The sequence below is a fragment of the Pyrus communis genome, chromosome 8 (genome assembly GCF_041283825.1).
Source record: "Pyrus communis isolate YQ-2024b chromosome 8, ASM4128382v1, whole genome shotgun sequence".
Classification (NCBI taxonomy): Eukaryota; Viridiplantae; Streptophyta; class Magnoliopsida; order Rosales; family Rosaceae; genus Pyrus; species Pyrus communis.
Genome location: NC_142572.1, coordinates 16753483 through 16772496, shown reverse-complemented (window position 1 = coordinate 16772496; position 19014 = coordinate 16753483). Strand labels below are relative to the sequence as shown.

Below are 19014 nucleotides of genomic sequence, written 5' to 3'. Positions count from 1 at the left end.
CCAACCCATCTACAAATGTGATGGCACTGGTGTAAAAAAAGGCAAAATCGAGTGGCAAAGGGATTGACTGTACTGACAAAATTACCTTCCTAACTTTAAATAATTACCCTCCTACTCAGCACAAATGTGATGGCAATGGTGTAAAAAAGGCAAAATTGAGTGGCAAAGGTTTGACTGCAGATTTGCTACAGTAAAACACTCCTCAACTTTAGAATAAACTAGAAAAAATGCCCGCGCGATGCTGCGGGACTTGAATACATCACCTTGAACTATATTGTACAATTAACAGGACGAAACAGAACGTTTTGGTTCCCTAATAAATAGAAGAAATAGAAGTAACATATAGTTTACAGAAATGTTGCCCTTGTAGTCAAGGTGATAGAATATACATCTAGGTTAGCTACATGTTGTAGTTGACAAAAAACATAAAAACTGTTTTGTTCTTATTCTAGCATCTAAGTTTCCAAGCACGAATGTGCGAAAAACACGCAGTTGTTGAAGCAAAAATGTTGATAGCCAAAAACATGTAGAATTGCTTGCAATAGTCGATTACGGAGATTACATTGTTCACTTTTTTTGAGAGTGGATATCTTCCGCACTACAGCAAAAAATATAAATCATAGTTTAAGAAACGTGACGATAATGTTTTTCATGTAGGCGTGCACATGAAAGAAACGAAAAAGAACAAAATCACCCATATATATAATACTTTAAGTTTAAATGCATCCCAATTGTGGGTTCCAACATCACAAAAAGAATGTCTTATACATAATTAACAGTACACCCCGCATCGGTTCATCCTTTCGTATTAATAGTTATTGTTTGCAAAAACCTCAATTACCTTACAATCTATCATCATTGACATATAGTTCATACAAAATGGGACATCATAACCTGTCTTTGGCCAACAACAGTTTTTCCAAAATGAAATCAACTAATACTGCATTAATTATGGGTCCATCTAGGCAATTCATTGAATTCACAGACCCGAAAATTTCCCCAATTCGCTGAATTTACATACAAATGGGACAAACAATAAAACATACCATAATTTTGATGATAATCATATTAATCATCCTTAATAGTATAAATAATTCAACAATGTGAAAAATATAGGTTATGTATAATAGAACAATCAAAGTTCTCTATTTTGATCAGAAAAATAATGGTCAAAATTTCAAAGAGACAGAGCCTTTTATAGTAAATTTTATATCCAGAAACTCAAAACCAAACATGTTCAATTAGCAAGAAATTCTCTACATGATACTCGAACCAAAACCGATGCATTTTAGTTATATGTATCATAAATAGAAACGATGGCATCCAAATTCCATTAGTTTAATATTTAGAAACACTTGGTCATTAAGTATATATACTTGCCAAAACTCATTCAGACAATATCAATTTATGAATTACATGTGCAGTCAAATTGATTATGCGTCCTTACCCTATCCTTACCCCTACGCTTTAACCCTTGCATAAAATCCTCCCTTCTCTCGCTCACCTTTGTTCTATCTCTCTTTGTGTGTAAATCGCAAAAAACAAACCCTGAACTAAAACCCTCAAATCCCGGCTAAATTCTTGCACAATTTGGTCGGAGATTCTTTATTTCTCTTTGCAATTCCTAAACCAAATGTTGTAAATTTTATCTGAAAGAGACCCATCTTTCTACAAATGGCACAAAGAAAATGGTTTCGAGAAATTATGCCAAAGGGGAGACTAATTAGATGATTATGCTTAGAACTATAATGTTGTTTCAATTTAAAAAAAAAAAAAAGTGTTAACTGATTGAAAAACCAAACTATTTAAAGAACCAGTAGAGATCACAGTAACAACATTGTAATAAAACTAAGATCTAAAAAAGCATGTATTCAAATGTAAATTAGTTTGATCATGCATAAAGCAAGGCAGTGACGGAACATTAGCAGCTAAGGTAATCCACCATATTAAGGCATCATACATATTATTATACTTTGTTTGTTAGCATGGGAACATGTGTCAGAAAAAGAAAAGGAAAAATATATAGGGTAAATTTAAAGGCTATTTGAAAAGTTTAATATGTTTGTCTGTGAAACTCAGTGATAAAACTTCACAGTCATGCTTTCCAAGAAGAAAAGAAAGTGAATAACTGAAACCACTGATAATTCGAAGCAACAAAGCAGATATTATTAAGATTGAAAACGCATTCCAGAAAGCATGGGGAAACTGTAAAAGTAACAAAAACTGTGATGGTGGAATGGATTAAATCCATGAAAGTGCAACAAAGAAAGGGTAAATCTGAGAAGGGTTTAACTGACTGTGTGCTTAATATATTTCGCAATTCCCCCACACTTAGCTTTTGCTAGTCCTCGAGCAAAACAAAGAAATAAAACAAGACAAAACAAACAAACATAATCTAAACCTTCCAACGTTTGCCTCAGGGATTTCCAATGCACATGACATGTTAAAGATTATCAGTCCCACAGATTTGAGTCAATTTAACACTTAAGCACATGCTTAATCATAGTCACTACTTACTAGTTCACAATTAACCAATTAAAACAATGTTTTGAATGTAGTAACATGCCTTAGAGAATTCCTTCTATCCTTAATAGATTTGCACTCTATTTTCACTCAGATTTTCTAACTACACATCCTATACTAGTTATATGTGAGAGAATTGATGTAGATATAAAAACGAATGCTCACATATATGTATCACAAAGAACGCAATTTCCGGAGTTAATAGGCATGTTTAGATATGATCTCATGAATGGAATGCTACTACTTAGATGCGAGAACCAGTGACACCATATGCTCATACCAAATTCAAACTCAACAAATTGAAACACATAACACTCAAGATAGAAGTTTAAGGGTTGGAACGGGGCTTGGGGTATTGGTTAACAAAGAAAGGATAGGGAAAACAAACGTTACTTCAAGCATTAGTAAGCAAAGTAATGAAATTAAGACTTAGAATTCACTTAGTTTGCAGAAATTAACTTAAAAACACAAGGGGAAGACTTTAAACAACTTCTTGGGGCCGAATTCAACTTTTTGGACCCTTTCTTCAACAAACAACACCTTGGAACTCTTTTTCTCATGTTGTTCAACTCTTTTCATACTTTTTTTTTTTTTTTTTTTTTTTTTTTTTTTTTTACGAATTTTTCTTTTCTTTTCTTTCTACTTCCCCCACACTTGGTTTCTGCCATAAAGGAATTCCATTTGAATCATGCTTACTATACTTTAAGAATGAGGGTATGGATAGTCCTAATCTAGGCTAGGTGAGGGTAATGTGGGTTAACAAAGAAAAGGCTAAACAAGGCTCAATGGGGTTAACACCTAAACATATAATGGAGTAGGGCACACGGCTTTTTGGCTAAAGTGGTGGTCACTACACAACTTCATCTTGAAAATGTGTTATGCTAATCAATACCATGCTTTGAATGAAATGGGCATGACTTCTAGTGTTTGGAACTAAATGATGAAACGCCTTCTAAGTAGCAACCAAGCAAAGAATAATGAGATCATGCAACGATTTTAGAAAACAAAGAATGCACAGATTTTAACTCTCCAAATAAACGTTTAGGTTCAAGTCTCACAAGGTTGTAGCGTTAATTTGAGTTCCTTCCTTCAAGCATGTTACAAAAACTGATTTTTTTCTTTTATGATTGCATGTGAATTCATAAGTTATAACCACAACCAAGCATAAACATAGAGTAAATCAAACTTTCATCCATGTTAATCACTCTCTTTAACAGCCATGTATTTAAAAACCAAATCCTCATCATTGTGTTGGAAGGTACCCTAAGACACAAACAAACACACAAAAACAACTCTTTTTTGGGTTTTTTAAAACAAATTTTTCAAATTTTTCTTTGATTTTCGGATTTTTACTTCAAAACATACTAAAACACACCAAAACTGCTTAAAAACACTTAAAAACAGCAAGGAACAAGTTTTGAAATAATGGGTGATAAAATCCCACGAATTTGCATGAAAAACACTTAGTTACCCCCCCACACTTAAATCAAACATTGTCCTCAATGTTTTAAGCATAGAATCACACAAAGAAACACACAAACAGCAAGTAAAACAACTAAATAGGCAGATTAGAAAGAATCAACAAAGAGAAGGGTTTAGGAACGCAAATCTGGAATTGGAGTGCTTTCTAGGTCTTCCTTTGTTGAATGGCATGGGTTGCCTCCCAAGTAGCGCTTTCTTTAACGTCTTGCAGCCGGACGAAGAACACGTTCAGGCACCATTGGTGCCCACGGCATGGAGTGAGATCTCCTCCACAACCTGCCCCACGGCATTCTCATAGTATGGCTTCAATCTATGTCCGTTGACCTTGAATTCCACCCCATTCCTTAAGCTTTGGACTTGAACTGCACCATGTGGAAAAACATTAGTAACAACAAAAGGTCCAATCCATTTAGAACGTAACTTTCCGGGAAATAAACGTAGACGAGAATTAAAAAGTAAAACTTTCTGCCCAATTGTGAAGGTTTTGCCCCTAATCATCTTGTCATGAAACGCCTTCGTCTTTTCCTTGTAAATGCGGGCATTCTCGTAGGCTTCATTCCTTAGTTCCTCAAGCTCATTCAATTGGAGCTTCCGATGCATTCCAGCAGCATCTAAGTCCAAATTGAACGTTTTGATGGCCCAATGTGCCTTATGCTCTAGCTCCACGGGTAAGTGACAAGGTTTTCCATAAACTAGCCGAAATGGAGACATCCCTAGGGGTGTTTTGTAGGCAGTGCGATATGCCCATAGTGCATCGTCTAAACGCATGCTCCAATCCTTCCGGTTAGGCCCCACGGTCTTCTCCAAGATTTGCTTGACCTCTCTATTTGATACTTCGGCTTGGCCACTTGTTTGTGGGTGATAAGGTGTTGAAACCTTATGCTTGACATTGTACTTCTTGAAGAGTGCCTCAATGGTCCTATTGCAGAAATGTGAACCTCCATCACTTATAAATACCCGCGGCATCCCAAATCTAGAGAAAATGTTAGTCTTGATGAAATCTGAAACCACTCTAGAATCGTTAGTACGGGTAGCTTTTGCTTCTACCCATTTAGAAACATAATCAACCGCAAGCAAAATATAAGTGAAACCAAATGAAGAAGGAAAAGGACCCATGAAATCAATACCCCAAACATCAAAGATTTCAACATTGAAGATGGGTGTTTGCGGCATTTGGTCTTTTGCACCAATAGAACCTGTTCTTTGACATCTATCACATGTTAAGCAAAACATTCTAGCATCTTTGAACAATGTAGGCCAATAAAAACCAGATTCTAACACTTTACGAGCTGTCCTTTGGGTACCAAAATGGCCTCCACATGCATAAGAATGACAAAATGCTAGAATTGAGTTAAAATCAGAAGTTGGCACACATCTTCTAATAATCTGATCTGGGCAATATTTCCATAGATATGGATCATCCCACACATAAAATCTTGCATCATGTATCAATTTATCACGTTGGACCTTGCTTAGGGTGTTAGGAACTTGCTTAGTCACCAAGAAATTGACCAAATCGGCATACCAAGGGGTACTTACCTCAATGGACAGAAGTTGTTCATCCGGAAACGTCTCAGAAATGGGGAGGGATTCTTCTTCACGCACCAATCTACTCAAGTGGTCAGCCACCACGTTTTCACAACCTTTCTTGTCCCTAATTTCAATATCGAACTCTTGAAGTAGGAGCATCCAACGAATGAGCCTTGGTTTGGCCTCCTTTTTGGTGAAAAGATACTTCAAGGTTGCATGGTCAGTGAAAACAATTACTTTAGTGCCAATAAGATATGATCTAAACTTATCTAAAGCAAATACAACCGCCAAGAGTTCTTTTTCGGTTGTAGAATAATTCAATTGAGCATCATTTAAAGTGCGGGAAGCATAATAAATAACATGTGACTGTTTATTTTTCCTTTGACCCAAAACAGCCCCAAGTGCATAATCCGAGGCATCACACATCAATTCAAATGGAATGGACCAATCCGGGGGAGTTATGATGGGTGCCGTGGTTAGGAGCTCTTTGAGATGCTTGAATGACTTCTCGCATGCCTCGTTGAACTCAAAAGACACATCTTTTTGGAGGAGGCGGCATAGGGGTTGTGCAATCTTGGAAAAGTCCTTGATAAATCGTCTATAGAATCCTGCATGACCAAGAAAGAACGAACCTCTCTAACCGAAGTAGGAGAGGGTAAGTAGCGTACAAGATCTACTTTAGACTTATCAACTTCAATTCCTTTTTCAGAGATTATATGACCCAAAACAATACCTTGTTTAACCATAAAATGGCATTTTTCCCAATTTAAAACAAGGTTTGTTTCAACACAACGTTTCAAGACTAAAGTGAGATTATCCAAGCATTTATCAAAAGAATCACCGAAAACACTAAAGTCATCCATGAATATCTCAATAATCCTTTCAACATAATCAGAAAATATGCTTACCATACACCTTTGAAACGTGGCAGGGGCATTGCACAAACCAAATGGCATGCGTCGATATGCAAATGTTCCAAAGGGACAAGTAAAAGTGGTCTTTTCTTGATCATCCGGGGCAATGACAATTTGATTATAACCTGAATATCCATCAAGAAAGCAATAAAAAGAATGACCCGCTAACCTTTCCAACATTTGATCTAGGAACGGCAATGGGAAGTGGTCCTTCCTTGTGGTGGCATTTATCTTCCTATAATCGATGCATACACGCCAACCGGTTTGGATTCTCATGGGTACAAGCTCATTCTCGGCATTCTCCACAACCGTCACTCCGGATTTCTTAGGCACACATTGGATAGGTGAAACCCAACGACTATCGGAGATAGGATAAATGACTCCACAATCAAGAAGTTTGATTATCTCCTTTTTCACAACTTCCATCATTGGAGGGTTAAGACGGCGTTGAGCCTCTCTAGTTGGTTTGGTCCCCTCCTCAAGAAATATGTGATGCATACAAGTTGTGGGGCTTATACCTTTGAGATCGGCCAATGTCCATCCTAGGGCAGATTTGTACTCCTTCAACACATGCATGAGTTTTTCCTCCTCTTGTGCCGTGAGGGATGATGATATGATGGCAGGCAATGTCTCATTTTTTCCCAAGAAAATGTACTTCAAATGGCTTGGCAAAGGTTTGAGTTCAAGGATAGGTGCCTGAATTATGGATGGAAGCAACTTGTTAGTCGAAATGGGAATGGACTCTTTGTTAGGAAACTTACCATCATGTATTGGTGATGACTCAAGGGCAGCAACTACTTCAAGAAAATCCTCACTAGGAGGCACGGCATAGGATAGTGTATTTGTGCCGTGGGGTTGCATGGATGTTGCTCCCTTGGTTTTGACTTCTACATCACTTGTAATGACTTTTTCAAGCATATCATCATTCAAATCTTCAAGGTATCCCTGCGCCAAAGAGTCAACAGTATCAATAGAGAAACATGAATGATCTTCACTAGGATACTTAATAGAATCGGAAAGATTGAAATTAACAACTTCCCCATCAAATTCCATGGACAAAGTTCCATTAAACACGTCAATCTTAGTCCGGGCCGTTTTCATGAATGGTCTTCCAAGTAGAATGGGCAGCGAGGGTGCATGATCCGATTCATCCATCTCAAGGACATAGAAATCCGCCGGAAAGATCAAATGATTAACCTGCACCAAAACATCTTCCAAAACTCCCTTTGGATAGGCATTAGATCTATCGGCCAATTCTATGATAACACCATCCTTTTTCAATGCTCCTAGGTTCATAGATGCATATATGGAATATGGCATAACATTTATAGAAGCACCTAAGTCAAGCATGGCAGATTCAAATCTAGTGTTACCTATGACACAAGGAATGGTGAAACTACCCGGATCTTTGCATTTGGGAGGTAGTTTGCGTTGCAAGATGGCGGACACATTCTCACCTACTTTTACCACTTCCTTGGTCGACATCCTCTTCCTAGTGGTGCACAACTCCTTCAAAAACTTGGCGTATCTAGGGACTTGCTTGATTGCATCCAACAAGGGTATGTTCACTTGAACTTTCCTAAATGTCTCAAGGATGTCATTTTCAGCTTCTTCCTTCCTTGTTTGCATAAACCTACTAGGAAAAGGAGCATTCGAAGGAAAAGCATTAGTAGAAACCGAATTTGACACATTCTTACCCTTTTTGGCCGAATTAGACAGTTTTGGGGCACTAGGAACTTGCGGCAAAGACTCTCCCACCTTTGCCATGGGTTTGCTTGATTCTTCCTCTTCAATTTGCAAGTTTTCATCACCTTTGGGACCTGATTGTGATGGTGTAGGATCTGCCCCAATCTCTTTTTCACTTCTCAAGGTTATGGCCTTTGCACTTTCGAAGCTTCCCTTTGGATTTGGAACGGTGGAACTAGGGAGCTTTCCTTGTTCACGAAACTGCCCCATAAACTCGGCAATTTGCCCCATTTGTTTCTCCAATTGATCCACCCTTTTGTCTTGGTTTTGCATAGCCTTAGCTTGATCGTCCTGCCCATTAGACAACTTAGTTAGTATCTTAAGAAGTGCATCATTGTCAAGAGACGTACCTGAGGCACTTGGGCCGGATTGGGCTTGATTTTGGGGTGGGGCGTAGGTTTTGGGAAAGAACCCAGGGGGTTGTTGCCTAAAGCCTCCTTGGTTTTGAGATTGTTGGGGCTCCCTCCATTTGAAATTTGGGTGGTCTCTCCAACCGGGATTATATGTGTTGGAATAAGGATCGTTCCTTGGTTGGTTTTGGCCTTGAAACCCAATTGCATTGGCGCTTTCCCATCCACCATTTTCAATCAACTGTGGACATTTTTCAGAGGCATGTCCATGCATAGAACATACGCCACATACAATTGGTCCTTGCATCTTCATGCCCTCGGTCAACTGAGACACAATAGAAGTAAGATTAGCCAATTGTGAATTAATGTCGGAAGTAAAACTTACCTCATGAACATGTTGCCGTGGGGGTCCTCTTTGGCCTACTCCTTCGTATTGTTGATCGTTCAACGCTCGATTAGAAATCAAGGTCTTGGCAGCCATAGGTGTTTTGTCCACTAATGCTCCACCTGCCGAGGCATCGAGCATTTGACGTTCTAATGGTAGGAGGCCCTCGTAGAAGTATTGCAAAAGTAGTTCCTCCTTCATCTGATGCTGTGGACAAGAAGCAACAAGTGATTTAAAACGTTCATAGTATGCAGGAAAAGACTCACCTTCATCTTGTTGAATTCCACTTATTTTTTTACGAAGAAGAATGATGCGAGAAGTTGGGAAAAACTTCTCCAAAAACGCTCTTTTCATACTCTCCCATGAAGTGACAGTGCCAGGAGCCAACTCGTATAACCAATCCTTAGCTTTATCCATTAAAGAGAACGGAAAAGCTTTCATCTTCAAAATACTTCCGTCAACATTGACGGGAGTCATGCTTGAACAAACTACTTCAAACTCTTTAAGATGCTTGTTTGGATCTTCCATGGAAAGCCCATGGTATTTAGGAATGTGGTGCAACAAGCTTGACTTCAACTCGAATTCATCGGTCTTGCCTTGGGCAGCCGCGGGGTATTGAATGCATAATGGTGCGGCATTGGCCAACCCTGAGGCCGAAAGCTCTTTAATGGTCCGATTGTCCGCTGCCATAACTTCTTCCACTTCTTCAAACTCAGATTCGGCCTCTGAACTTGAACTAGGTTCACTACGTTCGGGATGCCTCCTCTTTCTTCTCAAATCACGTTCAAAATCGTCGTTAAAGTCTAAGATATGTGCATGCACAGTTTGAGAACTCCGCGTCATGCACTAGTACCTAAAAAAACAAGAAACAAAAATAGGTCAAAAACTACAACAAAATCAGAAACAAAGTGAAATAAATGAAACAAAAACAATCCAAGGGATTTAGCAAAGTTGCTAATCCCCGGCAACGGCGCCAAAAATTTGTTGCGAAATATATTAAGCACACAAATTAAACCCTCTTCTGACAATTGTAGCAAAGTATGTAAGTAGGGATCGTTCAAAACCGGGGATTAGGAGGGATTGCTAAACTCTTGAAAACTGACCTAAGAACTCCAAAACAAAGTTAAAAACACTAATTTGGACTCAAAGAATGAAAAACCAAAGTTAAAACACTAAAACAAAACAAAAACTCAAAACAGCAACTAGAAGACTCAAAACTGCCTAAAAACCACTTTCTGGGCAGTTTTGAGCATCTACACTAATTTGGACAAAATTGGTTGAAAACTTGACTCAAAACACTTAAAAACATGAACCAAAACAATTTCTAACTAAATTGAGACTTCAAAGTAAAGGGGGATTTGATTTGGACGAAATTAAAGTTGAGAAAACAGATTGCAAAGTAAAACTGATTTTGAAATGTTTTTGGGGTTTTTAATGGATGATGGACTAGTTAGGGGTTCTTTCTCCACACATGACAAGTATGCAAATGACTCGATTTCCAGTTATTCCTTCATAGAATTATGAATGACAATACCCCAAATTAACCGTGACATCACTTAGTTAATTCTCAAGTTTTCCTTGTGTTATTGAATTGGATGACATCATACGACAACCCAAAGTATTCTTCAAAAGTTCCTTACATGACATCATAATAAAGATACAATCAAAGATCATTACGTTCAATGAAAACTATAAGCATTGACAAAGCACTTGTGACTATGACATCATGACACTTATGCTAGGAATTGAACTTAACGCGATTGTGACTAGCAACCTTCACTACTTGTGAATATAAGTGTGTGACAACTATGTGAAACAAACTTATATTCTAGCATCATATTCATGCAAGCCAATTAAGTGTCGACCCCTAATTAACAAACACAAATACGTTATTACTCGCACAGTTAAGCCAATTGCATTCACGATTCAAGAACTCATAACTGGAATTTATCAAATCAACTTGCACACATAGTTATGGCTTCGAAATCACCCCTAACCAATAGGGGTTTAGCCACTCATGTTCATAGCAAAATGAAAGGAAAATAAATTAAACATTGAAATCATAAAACGAATTACACCTAGAATGCACCAACGACGAAGCTTGAGCATCCAAGAGTCTTTCCTTCTTTCTCCTTGCTACGGCACAAAGGTGGATGGGATGGTTGGGATGTGTTTTAGGATCAGGGATTATGGAATTGGATGGAGGATAGGCACGGCAAGGTGTAGTGTTTGGCTGGAATTGTGTTTCTAGGATTTTAGGATGTGTAGAGTGGTGTGGCTAGATGAATGGACGAAAATTGGGTGAATGAGTGATCCCCTAAGTGCCTTGCTGCAAAGCCTTATTTATAGGGCTAGGAAAGGTTTTGAACTTAGTTGAAACCAAAAGGTTTTTTGTACCAGAAATTCTATACATGAAACACTTAAAGGATATATGTGTGTAGCTTGGACAAGGTAGGAGACAAGATAGGACGGCTAGGAGACAAGGTAGGACGGCTAGTGACGGCTAGGAGACAAGCTAGGACGGCTAGGAGACAAGGTAGGACGGCTAGTGACAAGCTAGGACGGCTAGTAGACAAGGTAGGACGGCTAGTGACAAGCTAGGACGGCTAGGAGACAAGCTATGACGGCTAGTGACAAGCTAGGACGGCTAGGAGACAAGCTAGGACGGCTAGGAGACAAGCTAGAAATTAGGCACCATGTGTGAATAGATAAAGCCTTCTAGAAATAAGGTTTTTTTAGGCCCCCTTGCAGCTCCCTAACTGAATTCAAGCCTTCAAATTCGTCCATCCTCATGCCTCCATGCTTGCACTATCCAATCTTGGCCCAAAAATGCTCTAGAATGCTCCAAATTGCTTCTTTTTGCATACTTTGACACTAAAACCTGAAATTGCACGAAAATGACTTTAAACACTTAAACTAACTAAGGAAAAACAACATAAATGCATGAGAACAAGCCAATTAAGTCGCATAAAAATGCTCCTATCACTGACGACCAGTTTTTTATACTTGACAATGTTATGAATTATCAGCCGGATAAAGCTGTTAAAATGTGTTTTGGAATCGGTCGTCGCACAACATGTTTATTTACGCTGTTCTTGTTTAACTGCAAACAACTGTGTTTTATTATTACGTTTCAGTTTAGGTTTGATGGCATGAATATTTGTTACATCACACTAACTTAAGACGTAACAATCACACATTGTACTGTTATTGCAGTCATATATATTCAAATTCTACTGTTATCGCGGTCATATATATATATATATATATGAAAAGGACGCTATAATTAGATAGCTAAATCTAATCCTAATGTGAAAAAAAAAAATGTAAGAACTGTTATGAAACCAGTGTTAATTAATTAATATACCTCAAAAGTCAAAGGGCCAAGTGCTCCAGTGATCGATCCAACTTTCTGAAAATCGGAAACAAAGCAAATCGATTAGCACTAACTCACAGAACAGCAATGAAAATAACAGCTCAGAGACAGTAGCGAAATTCTATTAGCAGTAAACACACACTGTTGAAACAGGGATTGTTGCAAAGCTATACCAATTAGCAATATAATATAGGCATTAGTTGCAGGTTCTGCAAGTATTATCTGTAGAATTTAGCAGGTTAGTTATATACTTTATCTGAGATAGTAATGCAAATATCATACCGAAGAAACATATATCATCCAGTATTTCTCATCTAAAATTTTCCGATCCAAAAAAGACAATAAGGAAAATTACGCAACTCCACAGTACAAATGTTAAGCGTGCTACTTCAACTGAAATAACTTCTAGATACAATGAGAAACACATGCTCATTCTAGAAATGGAATCTAGGTAAAACCAAAATACATAAAAACTGCAATAGTTAAACTACAAGCTAAATTGATTAAGTGTCCAGAATATAAACACACCAATTTTCAAACAAAGCAAAGAAATTGAAATTGTCTCATGAAAACTAACTAAAAGTTTATGTAATGTCATTGTATTATTATCTAAGAGGCGAGATAGAATGTTAATACGGCATGACACAAAAGCAATGCAATATCTACATGTTTAGGTAACACCATCCTATTCATGCTTAACAACTGGAAATGCACAATCTAGTTTACAAAAGTAGGGGTTAGAGTATGAAAACCAACTAAACAGACCATGAAAATAACTAAAAGGTGGTATTTGCCAAGGTGTATAAACTTCTATATATATATATGTGTTTGTGATGTAAAACTAATTTCATCAGGGTTGTAGTTGAACTGAACTAACAAACTTGTGAGCTACTTAAATATTCACACACATTATACTGATAGACACTGCACTCACACACACTGATTATAAGAAATGAAAATGAAAAAACAAATGAAAAACTAACATATGTCTTGGCCAACATATTTATAAGATATGGATGCCAATCCACTGGATGCCAACCAGTAAATAGTTAGGAATTTACCTAAAGACTCTTTAGCCACAAAAATCCCATTAAAGAATCTCAACATGTTCCCAAAACATTAAAATAGTAATGCAGCTAAAAATTTTCCCCAAACCCTAAAACCCACAGAGCATATGCCATACTCAACAAAGATAATTAAGAACAACAATTGCAGGATCAATAAGGACTCTGTGAACTGCAAGGATTAAGAGTGCAGGAAAAACATTACTACTGGTAACTTAACAGAGAGAGAGAAGAACCTGCAATTAGGTTTTCTCAAAAGCCAAAATTGCAGAAAGCAACGAAGAGACACAAAAAATTTAGCTAAAGAATGTTAGCCACCAAAATCTCATTAAAGAATCTCAAAAATTTTTCTAAACATTAAAATACCAAAGCAGCTCAAAATTTTCCCCAAACCCTAAAAGCTAAAACCCACAGAACATAGCCTCTACTCAACAAAGATAACTTAAGAACAATTGTAGGATCAATAAGAACTCTGTGAACTGCAAGGATTAAGTGTGCAGGAAAAACTATAATCTAGATAAACAAAAGAAAATATGTATTAAACAGCACCAAAAAGTCAAAAACTGTAAAGGCTGTCAAATAAATTTATATTCAAGGGCTTGAACCCATCGATCTAAGTGCAAACATAAAAAGCACAGAACATAGAAAAATAAGTTGAGAGATAGTTTAGAACATTGCAATTGAGGCTCCTCTCAGTAAATAATATATATATATATATATATATATTTTTTTTTTTAAAAAAGAACACATGTAGACCCTGCCCCGTAAGAAACATGTTAAGCAAATACCCATCTTATCAATGGTTCAGAATCATAGTTTGACCACATATGCCAAACTATAAATCTAAACCATTGATAAGGTAAACTTTTGCGAGACTGTGTGGTCCATATGCACTGTCTGGCAACATAACCACCTATGTTGCCAGAATGTGTAGCAATAGGGCATTACGCTACATATTCAAAAGTTGAGAAATCATGGGAGAAGGAACGACTCAGAACTTGGAAGTAAAATATGAAAATCACAATCAAAACACAGATTAATAAATGTTATTTCAAATTTTCACAAACAACACAGCAGATAAGGAAGAGTAAAGAAAATTAGAGAGAAATTCAAACAGAGCAAAGAAAACTAACTATGCATACCATAATCACCAATAATATACCACAAAAGATATATACATTTGGTCACAATCATACATTTGATTCCTACAATATTTCATGTCTTGCATAAAAATTAGAAATTAAAAAAAAAAAAAAAAAAAACACAACAAAGAAAAGGGTACCTAATACTTTCCGTGCAGCTGCTCTTCAAAAGGCAAAATGCTTTAGATCCTAAGGACCAAGCAAATATAAAAGCGATTCAACAATTATCAAAGAAAATCAACAATGCATGGAACAAAAATTAGAAATTAAACACCCATCAAAGGTTGTGAAGAATGCTAAATCCAACTAATTCAAAACGTAAAGTAAGCCGAAAGTAATAAAACTTATAAATTCTATATAAATTATAATCCTTTGGAGAAAATCTCCAATATCCATTATCCAGTTAATTGTATTAAAAAACCTAGCAAATCTCCATTAAATTAAACACATTTTGCAGTAAAGTATCCATCTTTTCACAGTAAAGCAATACAAAGATCATGAGCAAGTAAATCTGGAACACTACCATCAAAATTCCAGCAATCAATAACCATAATTATAAATTTTGTCAAACTTAGTTGCTACAGCGTTTGACAATGATCAGGCAAAAACTGAATATTTCGTGGAGCCGCAAATGTTCTATTAGAAAAAATGAATAATCGAATTAGTTGAGTAAATTTACGGAACAAAAAGAGAAAAGGGGAACGGAGGAGATCAGCAGAAGGAGACGAAATCAGATTCAGAGTTTGAGAGTCAATTGCTAAATTTAGATGAACTGACCTTTTTTATGACAGACAGTCAAACTGGAATGCACAGGAAGAAGCGGAAGAAGGAAAAGAGGATGGTTCTCAGATACATCAGCACTCCCTGCAAAACCCCAAAAGCAGAAGATTATAAAAAGAACCCAAAATTAGTGGCATGGTCCTCGTTTCTCCATTAATCAGTAGCTAATGACCTAACGAAAAAGAACCCAAAACAGACTGCTTAAATTATGGAAAGTGCTTATAAAGCTCATGAATAACTTTCAGAGCCTGCATAGAAATGGTATAACACAGATAACAACAGACAATAAAACTATGCACACTATAAGCTAAATCCGATATGTTACATTCCACACACACACAGATACGTCGAAAACTCGAAATTATTATAGAGTAAAGACAACTATATTATACAATCAACTTTGAAGTGTTATCCATTGGTAAATTTTCAGTATTAATTCTATTGGATTATTCATAAGAAATGAAGAATCCAAAACTGCATCAATTCTTAGTTCAAAGTTCAAACCAGCAGCTACTGTCATCCGTATGAAATTAAGAATCCAAAATTGCATGAATTATTTCATTTTCTGAGCAACCAAACAGGGGATAACACAAATTGCAAGGTAAGAAAGAAAGATGGAAACCTGGAGGGACCCAAAATGAGCAATTAAATAGCAGTACATAATGACGGAATTTCAATGAAAAAATATGAATAGGTGGAGGGGTTCAAATTCAATCCGTGAGAGAAAGAATTAATATGTAACACATACTTTCTTAATTAAATTTTAAAAAAAAATAAAAAAATAAAAACTGAGCTCTGGGAAAACCTAAACCTATACTCTTTGAACTTCAGGTCACTCAAGATGATGTTCGAAAATTTTCTTTGAAGAAAACCCAAAAGGAACAATTAAATAGCAATACATAATGACGGAATTTCAATGAAAAAATATGAATAGGTGGAGGGGGTCAAATTCAATCCATGAGTGAAAGGGTAAGCATATACCTGCTGCTAGGAAATCCAGATTCCAGTGGTTGATACTCTTTGTTTCTGAAAAAAGTGTGTATGTTTGAGCTGCAGGGATACATCACATAGGAAAAAATTAGAGGGAAAAAGAGTTTGTATTTAAACACAGTAAAGAGATTTGTATTAGAAATTACTTTGTATAAACAAAATTTAAAATGGATGGACAAATACCTCACTAATGGTTTGTTTGGTGGCTGCTGTGTGAATGGATGGTTTGATGTGTATGGTTGTGTTGGATCTACATGCATATCAAGAATCAAATCAAAAGTGTATCTCAGAAATATAAAAGAAGCAAGAAACGGAAAAACAACCTCGCAACATATGGATATTAGAATGATGTGAAGTGGAAAAGGAAGCTGAAGTTGATTTGTTGATTACCAAATAGTAGTAAAGTATGAAAAACACACAGAAATGAGCACAGTGCAACCCCTTTGGTTATAAATACAGAAATATCAACCTAACAGTGAACTAAACAGGCTAGACACCTAATTTAAAAACAATAAACTTAAAAAGGAGGCTTAATTTTGTTCACTCATAAAGCAAAGGGAAAAAATTCTGAAAAACACAAATATAAACAGTGTAGCCTCCTAATTTAGAAAGACTAAGAGTAAAGTCTAATAGTTAAGCAAACAAATTTTAAAATATCTATGACAGCTTTAATAAAGGAAAGGGAATGGTAAATCAAACAGTGAACATATAATTTCAAACAAAAAATTGTACAAATTTACGTTTTTTCTACTTGATTTTTTTAATTTTTCGGTCAACCATTAATCTTGCTGTAAATTTAGGTGTTTTCTGTTTGTGTTGGTCCAGCTGCTTATACTTGTCAAATGTTGGTTCATCTTATGCAAATATTGATATATTTAACAGTTTACTGCCTATGGGTAGTGGAGCATCACAAATTAATCTACATTATGGTTATTAGAACAATGGATTAGGTTGTAGGATAAGTTTTAACATCCAGCTAACCCTAGAGCTGAACTAAACAACCTACAAAAGACTAAGAGGAAACCCTAATAGTTAACTAAACAATATAAAATATCTATGACAGCATTAATGAAGGAAAAAATATCTATGACCATTTTAATAAATGGAATGGCAAATCAAACAGTGAACAACAATTAAAAACAATAAACTGAAATAAAGTGAATCTAAGGTGACCTAAACAATCTACAAAGATTTATGACAATTTTAATGAAGGAACATAAAATCTGTAACAATTTTTAAACAGAAAAATGATGAATTATACACAAATTGATGGAGAAACAGAGAAATTATATCAGTGCAAAGGCCTAATTTACAAAAACAGAGACTTAATCCTAGCACCCAACCGAACAAATTATTAACATGCATTGCAATTTGAATGAAAGAACCAAATATGAATGGCAATTTTAACAAAGCAAATGGCAAATCAGAAACAAAATAATTAATCTAAAAGAGTTCATGACCTTTTGAATGAAGGGAGAAAGGTGAAAACGCAGACCCTGCCATTCCTCCCTCTCCCATCCCCTCCTCACCGACTCTGTGCGTAAGCCGTTGACCCTAACGAATGCACATACACATGCTTTTCGTTATGTATCTCTCTCCATGTTCATCCTTCTCTAAAATCGCAGAAAATCTCATGGATCCTGGTAGAAGACCTAGCTAAATCTCTCTGTCATTCAGTGGAAACCCGTAGCTCCCATATCTATCCAATCTGTCAGTCTCTCTGTCCCCATCCTCTCCACTCCCTCTGTCCCCTTCCTCTCCTCTCCGCATAGCGAGACCCAGCTGTCTCCGAGTGAAAATGGGGAGCCATCGTCTCTCTCCAATTTGTCAGCCGGTCTGTCCCCCTCCCCTCTCTGTCCCCGAGTGAAACCTTGAGATGCACAGGGTGGAAATCGGGTTTTAAGGCTGGGTGGTATTTTTGTAAATATTGAGAAAGTTGGGTAAAAGCAGCGGAGTGGCAATTTTGAAAATAAACTGAAATGTGGTCCAAATCATATGAATAGTGCCAATTTCCCTCCTACTTTAGACTAAAGTAATAATATCAAACTCCATTTGGTTGACCAAGAAAATAAAATGTGATTTTATTGATTTAAAACCCAAAAATTGAGTACAAGGGATGGACAACAATTATCCCCAAATCCCCTAATTGCCTCTCGATCGAAACCAGGTGCTTGGATTATTTACAAATCCAACTCTAATTTTGTCAATCAAACTTGCCTACCAATGACAGCCTCATTAGGGATGTACTTGCCCCAAAACCAGTGTGTTGTCCACACTCTATTCATCTCTTCAATCGGAACGTTCTTTGTCTCGGGGAAGAAGACGACAATGAAGATGGTCATAATCAACACAAAACCGGCAAAGAAAAAGAAGAGACCAAACTTTAAGTGGCAAAGCATGCTGAGGAAGACCAATGATGAATGTGAACAACATGTTCATCGAGACGTTGATGGCTTGTCTGGCTGATCGGATCTCGAGAGGGCATATCTCACTCGGTACCAGCCACCCCAACGGACCCCAAGACCATGTAAATGCTGCTACATATGTACATATCAAGAACAAGATCTAATTGGCTTCATGTTTTGTAAATGATCCTTCTCCACTGAGACCAAACTTCATGGCTATCATCACTCTGATAGCAACCTGCTGCAATACAATTTCAATTAGATAGAAAATATACTTTAGAAATTCAGATTTAGTTGAAGAATAAAAAAGAGACATTTCCTATTATT

General features: G+C 36.7%; 1 long non-coding RNA gene across 1 annotated transcript; it reads right to left on the bottom strand.

Annotated features, from left to right (window-relative positions):
* Positions 1-282: 282 nt before the first annotated feature.
* LOC137726001 (uncharacterized) lies at positions 283-18196 on the bottom strand. Its single transcript, XR_015965632.1, has 6 exons — positions 16466-18196; positions 16274-16342; positions 15290-15376; positions 14653-14701; positions 12298-12342; positions 283-598 (listed from the first exon to the last, which is right to left on the bottom strand). It is a non-coding gene; the product is annotated as an uncharacterized LOC137726001 (long non-coding RNA).
* Between the last annotated feature and the right edge of the window lie 818 nt (positions 18197-19014).